Raw genomic sequence first — 7892 nt, forward strand, 5'->3', positions numbered from 1 at the left:
TGTTTCATTGAACTTTGGTCACTGTTTATCATTATAGAAGTTACATTTCTCTCCATCGCAAACATTTTTAAAGTTGCTAACAATACAACATTGGTTTTTATTACTAAACTGGTCTGTTACAAAACATTTTTAATTGCACTGCTTTGTTGGATATCTCTTAGGCTTTACTTTAACCAATACATGGTGAAAATGGAATTAAATATTTTGAAGAACATCAGAGAAAACTAATGGTCTCAAGAAAGCCTCAAAAATTGTTTCTCCTAGAAAAATAATGTTGCATTCAAAAATCTATGGCTACATTACAGGATAAAATTGCTATTTTCCTGTAACTCTATGTTATTCCATTTACTGGTTACCTGACTCTCCAATTATGGGAATTTATTAATCATAAATCAAGTCAAGGCATTCATTTCATTTTTTTCTGTCTTTTTCTTTCCCTGGTTGCCAGGTGCAGAGACAGACAGGGAGTAGCCAGCCGCTCAGGGCGGGCTCACTGACTGTAACTATGTCTGAACGGGTCGGAGTGCTCAGCAGGGAGTATGTGTTCCTACAAACTTTCTGAAATATTAATATACAAAATTGTACTGAGGTTTCTGATAGCAGTAGACTGGCTGCTCTGTGGTTTTCTGATTAGGGTTCTATTGGTGATTCCGAGAAGTCAGTGGCGCCTAAATGGGTTAAGTCTAATGAGGTTTGGAAAGCTGATAGCGTAATTTAAGATGACTTTCAATCTCAAAGCTGCAGACCTGGCTGACCCCAGCAAATTACAGTGTTTGTTAATGCTCTGTTATAGACATCTTCTAGTCAACCAAAACCAGATATATTAAGTGAAAAAATCGAGTTGTGGTTCTCTAAGAAACGTTCCTGCCTGTTTTTGGACGGATCTTCTGATGACAATTTTTTTTAAGGCATCTGGTACTTCCTCATTTTTTAGGGGTTGAAATCATAAACACACGTGAGCGCACAGTCATTTTACTTCTTGCTGGAGAAATATAATTACCTTAAAACTTTGTCATCATAATCTTACGCAATATGTTTCCCATGGGAAATCTAAAAACAACTTAAAGAATCATAGACAGAAGCAAAAGATAAAACCACACACTTCCCATGCTAAAACAGGCAGAAAACTAAACTAAAACAAAAAAAAACCCGAACGGTGTATGTTTAAACTCTGTAAAATAAGAATGCGAAGAAAGGCTGTGATTTTAAAATTATTAAAATACATTTTTTTTACAGATTCAGTGTTAAAGAACTAGTGACAAAATTGAGGGACACTTTAGAAGTGATTATTCTCATGTATATTAAATATTAGGGATAAAATTATATATGAAATGCATTTCCAAAATCATAATTTGAGATAGTCATAATTTCTTTAAAGCTTAAGGCAACTATTTATAAACATAGCACCATGACAGATTTCCAGCATAATGAGAAACTGGACAAAATCTTAAAGCTTTGGAAACTTCTTTTGAAATTAGTTTCTCAGTCTCTTATAATTGGGGTTTTTTCTGAACTATGGAAAGTATTTTCTCCTATTTTTCAATATATTTTTAAAAATCTCTTTAGAGATCTGGATTGCTTTTTATCACGCAAATCTAATAAAGGAATTCCAATAAGTCAGAATTAGTAATAGTTCTGAACTAACTAAACACAAGTCTTTTTTGAACAAGTTAATGGTACAAATATTATGAAACAAATGTTTAATTATTTAAAGTAAAATGTTTTTCCATTTAAAAGTTTTTAATTCAGTGAGTATCAAAAAGTGTCTTTTCTCCAGTTAACTGAAACTACAGCCTCTTTTAAGTGTAATATTTTAAATAATTTTGCTTTCTCTTTTAATAACTTTACATATTTTTATCAAGTAAGGCATTTTCATTAAAAATTAGTTTCCTATGATGAATATTTTGCTCAAAGTACAAAATTTAAAATTGATCTTAGGTACGCCTGGTGGCTCAGTTGATTAAGCATGCAACTCTTGATTTCAGCTCAGGTCATGATCTCAGGGTCATGAGATCGAGTCCACATCAGGCTCGGCCTGCTTAAGATTCTCTCTCTCCCTCTGCCCCTCCTCTCTGCTCACGCTTGAGTGTGCTCTCTCTCAAAAAAAATAGGTCTTAGAAGAAAATAATTCTATAAAATATTTAATATTTTAAAATCATAGTTTTGTTTTTTGTTTTGTTTTGTCTTGTTTTGTTTTGTTTTTTGAAGGATTTTATTTTATTTTATTTTTTTTAAGTAGTCTCTATACCCAAGGTGGGGCCTGGACCTTATAACCCCAAGATCAAGAGTCACATGCTCCATGGGACTGAGCCAGCCAGGTGCCCCTTAAAATCATAGTTTAAAAAAAAAAAAATTTTCAATCCTTAAGGTCAATCATTAATTAACATTTTACTTTAGTAATTTGATACTCAATTAAAAGCTATTTGTGTTTTTTAATTTGGAGTAGGGTGGTTGCTTGTAGCTCTTCAAAAGTACAAAATTCACTTTCTGTAAAACATGAAATATTTTATTTCATTTTATTTTGAAAGATTTATTTATTTGAGAAAGAGAGAGAAACAATGAGTGGGGAAGGGGCAGAGAGGGAGAGAAGCAGACTCCCCACTGAGCATGGAGACCAATGTGGGGCTGGAGCCCAACGTGGGGTCGATCCCAAAACCCTGAGGATCACTACCTGAGCCGAAATCAAGAGTTAAATGCTTAACTGACTAAGCCACCCAGGCACCCCAAAACATGAAATATTTAAAAACTGCTTTAGTAAAACTGTGATATGAAATATACCCAATATATTTGAGATTAGTTTTAAGCAAATATATAGAATTTTATGTTCTTAAGTATCTATTGCACTTCAAATCAGTTACTGTAGATGCTTACCTATGTATTTCAACAGTGCAGTCAGTTCTTCAAAAATTTTGATATTCCTTTTAGAATTTACTTACATTCTGCCTCTAAAGCACATAATTAAACATTTAAAGTTACTGTGGCAGTCCTTGATTTCACCCAAAAGCTTTTTTGTGATATATGTCACTTTTACTTGATTGTTTTTAAAACCAAAGACCAAAAAGTCTCAGTCCTTTTTTAAAAAAAATTGGACTTTTAAGGTAGTTCCAAGAAGACAACAAAGTAATTTAAATATAGCTTCATTAGAAGAAGGTTTATCTAAAAAAGAGGGATTATCAATTTAAATGGGAATAATATTTGATTGAAGTAGTAAATTTTTTTTTATACTTTTTTTTTTTAAAGATTTTATTTATTTATTTGAGAGAGAGAGAGTGAGAGAGCACAAGAGGGGGTAGCGGGAGAGGGAGAAGCAGACTCCCCGCTGAGCAGGGAGCCCGATGCGGGACTCGATCCGGGGACTCCAGGATCATGACCTGAGCCGAAGGCAGTCGTTTAACCAACTGAGCCACCCAGGCACCCTGAAGTAGTAAATTTAAATGTTTAACTCATACACTACTATTTACAATTTGAAACAGCCCCACAACAACATTTATGTTTTAAGTATTTTGCAGGTTAGTGTAAAATAAAAGTCAAGATGCCATATTTATATTATTGCAAAATAATCCCAGGAATTAATTTTACAAATAACATTTCCTAAAATAAATAGGACTTTGCTAGTTAAAATGTGAAATTGGGACAGCTTTTCTCTGACTCTTGATCGTACTTAGGAAATGTTGGCAGCAATTATAGATAAAAATTCCATATCAAGTGATCTATGCATTTTCTAGATTTTTATATGGTTGTTTTGCATGAATTTCATATGTAGTTATTTAAATATTTATTTGCTATTCACTGCCTAGGGGCAACATTATCTAAAAACAGATAAGAGTTAAATTGAACAGGTTTGTGGGGCAGGAGTGGGCTGGAGGGGTGAAAAATACTTTGGATCTATAATCTTGCTTAGGTCATTAACCAACATCTCGATAGAACACTTTTCAGCGGGAAAGGGAGATGAATGCTGTCGTCTTTCCTCTCCATTTATTTTTTATGGTTCTTTATTCACAGATGATGTGGGCAGACTGTGTGCAGAGAGAAAGCATGGGTAATTTACAGACAGATGTAACCCTCAATTGGCTAAGATATTCAAAGTGCTCTAAGGAATTAAGAGGAAAGTAGGTCATTTGAATCATAAACATTTTGAACATTTACTCCATAAATGAAGCTAATATGTACTCATTCTAAAAGTAAAAGAAAAAAATTGGCTTCAAACAGGATAAAGAAGAAAATTAAACAAAACAGAATTATTAAACCATCTTAGTTTCCACACCTCTATGAATGTCAGTAGGAGGTCTACTTCTGACAGTGTACAAACCAGCAGGAGAGTTTACTAATGAAAGACAAGATACATGTGTTGACATAGCATTAAATGACTGGTTTGTCACTCCCCCAGGATGTGAATTGTGGATTCTACACTGTAGTAGGGCAAACTAACTGCTTTTATCCTCTTGTTTTCTTAATTTTAACTTTTCACACAAATTAACAGCTCTCTGTTTGCCATTTGCATGTTTATTTCTTGTCATGCTTGGTTAAAATGAAAACTGGCCCACTAGTTAGGGCACTTCAAAATTTAGTACTTTTTCAAAGACCTGTGAGATGACTTAATGAGAATGCAATGCAATTCTCTTAAGTCAAATTAAATATAAGCTGTCTATGTTCCATACTGCAAGAGTACATTGTATATGATACAAATTGAGAATACCCAAAAAAGGAAGGTTTTATGTCTTCCATGTCTAAAAAAAATGCAATATAATTGGCTAGTTATGGATTTTTGGTTCTGCCACAGAGAAATTTCTGAATTATAAGATTGCAGATCAATGGCATTGTGTCCCTGAATATGAACAGCAACGGGACCTAAAAAGATCAAAGCTCAAGTTTTCCTTTGAAAAAGAGACTGTTGTGTGCTCGCTTCGGCAGCACATATACTGAAAAAGAGACTGTTGTAAGAAAAACAATTTTCTCCTTGTTATCACCATGGAATATATCCATGGGCTAGATTGGTAACATTGTCATTCAAATTCTTTAAAGTCAGTTTTTCAGGGTAAAAGAATAATCAAAAGTAAAGCACACCCCTGAGGATCATGAAATTTAGTTAACTCTGACAGCAACATTAGCAGGTGGATACCAGTGGCCAGGGAAGAGGACTTATAACTAGATAAAGGTAAAAGTAAGGAATCTATTAGTCTTCAAGTTTTTTCTTTTATTATCAACATCATAAGAATTAGTTTTATTAGTACTTTTTTTTTTTTTTTGAAAGAGAGAGAGACAGTGAGAGAGGGAACACAAGAAGGGGGAATGAGAGAGGGAGAAGCAGGCCTCCCGCTGAGCAGGGAGCCTGACGCGGGGCTCGATCCCAGGACCCTGGGACTATGACCTGAGCCGAAGGCAGATGATTAACGACTGAGCCACCCAAGCGCCCGGATTAGTACTTTTAATTAAGAGATTAACACAAAGGTCATCTACAAGAAGAAACTGACTTAATCTGCAGTTATCAATGCTTACATATTTATTACAGACTGAGATTGATATGAGCGCATGAATCGTGATTTGACAATTATTGGCAAGTGGCATCTTCCCTCCAGAAAATCAGCAGTGTATCCTTAATCTAATGAGTGTATGCTCACCTATGTTGGTTTAGAAATATAATACTTTAAAATTCCAACAATTCTATTTGTTTTAGATGTAATGTTGTTAAAGTGAGAAAATTTGGTCAGTTTTAAGAGAACCAAATTTTAGAAAACATACTGAAATTGAATATTGCTTAAAAACAGTAGGGTGTGTCTAATTACTGGAAATTAACAATTTCCAGAAACAAGTCTGATAAATATGTTTTAAATTTGATTATGTTAGTCTTTTTAGCCACAGCAAGCCTGATAATTACCTGCACTGATCTTGTTTAACAGCACTGAGAACTTCTGTGAAAATATTATTGGAAATGATTCTTCCATAAAGTATATAGATATAGATAGCATATTCCACTCTAAGAAAACATAACAGCTTAAAAAAAAAGAGAGTAAATAGTATCTGATTTAAATACTAGGTGCCTAGGATATCAGAGTGATTAGATATAGCAATTAACTTATTTGTTTAACCCTCAGCTGCAGAATGAATTTAGTTTTGAAGTATATGTAAGGCCTTTCTTCTTTCTCTTTCCTTCTATTTCCTTTCCTTTCTTCCTATCTTTTCCTTCCCTTTATCTCATTCTATTTTTTTCTCCTCTTCTATAATCACCAATTCTACTTTTCCTCTCTTCCCCATAGACTATTATGTATCAATAAATGTCCTTGAATAAAAGGCATATTTGAAAAACACATAAAGTATGCATATTACATTAAGTAAATAATATTGTTCTAGACATTATTCTCTTCAGTTTTACTCAGTACTACCTTTTTTTTTTTTTGAGTTTTATCGTGTTAGTGCACATACTTTAAAGTTTCTCTTTTGACTATTCTTGGATTGTATTCCATAGTAGCATCCATGATATTATTTATCATCCTGCTGATAGATTAGCTAATAGATTTTAGATTGTGTTCACTCTCTAGTACTCAAGAAATGCTACAGTAAAAACCCTTGTACTATGTCCCCTTAGCAACCTAACTACCAGTTTTTCTAGTATGAATGCTCAGGTATGGAGTGCTGGATCATCACATAGGACTAGCCATAATTTCATTAACTTACTACTTGTGTATTATGAAGATTGTCTCCCCACACCCTCACTATCATTCACTAGTACTTGACTTCCACATTTTTGTCAAATAGGTGGGTATAAAATGGTTTTGTATTTATTTTAAATTCTCAGCAAAACCACTGAGCTTCACATATTTGTGGATCATTTGATTTTTACCTATAAATTTGCTTTATACATTTTTCATAAAATACTTTTCTAACCAACTTGTTTTATATTTATAAACTGTCATGAATGTTGTTTTGTCATTGCAATTCTCTTCCCCTATCATCACCAGTTTGCTTTCTCTGAAGAGAAATTCACCAAATTTTTAACTTATTTTTTATTTTAGGAAGTTGCTTATTTTAAGAGCCCCTGCCCCACTTTAAGCTACAAGTATGTATTTTGGCCTTTCTTTAAAGTCATGTGGTAGCAACTTCTTCCTAGAAACATTGCCAAAGGTAAGGGAAGCAAGGGCAAAAATGAACTGTTGGGACTTCATCAAGATAAAAGCTTTTGCACAGCAAAAGAGACAGTCAACAAAACCAAAAGACAACTGACAGAATGGGAGAGGATATTTGCAAATGACATATCAGATAAAGGGCTAGTATCCAAAATCTATAAAAAACTTATTAAACTCAACACCCAAAGAACAAATAATCCAATCAAGAAATCGGCAGAAGACATAAACAGACATTTTTCCAAAGAAGACATCTAAGTGGCCACAGACACATGAAAAAGTGCTCAACATCACTCGGCATCAGGGAAATCCAAATCAAAACCTCAATGAAATACCACCTCACACCAGTCAGAATGGCTAAAATTAATAAGTCAGGAAACGACAGACGTTGGCGAGGATGCAGAGAAAGGGGATCCCTCCTACACTGTTGGTGGAAATGCAAGCTGGTGCAGCCACTCTGGAAAACAGTTTGGAGGTTCCTCAAAAAAGTTGAAAATAGAGGTACCATATGATCCAGCAATTGCACTACTGGGTATTTACCCCAAAGATACAAATGTAGTGATCCGAAGGGGTACGTGCACCCCGATGTTTATAGCAGCAATATCCACAATAGCCAAACTATGGAAAGAACCAAGATGTCCATCAACAGATGAATGGATAAAGAAGAAGTGGTATATATATACAAAGGAATATTATGCAGCCATCAAAAGAATGAAATCTTGCCATTTGCAATGACATGGATGGAACTGGAGTGTATTATGCTGAGTGAAATAA

Source organism: Leptonychotes weddellii, chromosome 2 (assembly GCF_054177405.1).
Source record: "Leptonychotes weddellii isolate Sample4059 chromosome 2, ASM5417740v2, whole genome shotgun sequence".
Lineage (NCBI taxonomy): Eukaryota > Metazoa > Chordata > Mammalia > Carnivora > Phocidae > Leptonychotes > Leptonychotes weddellii.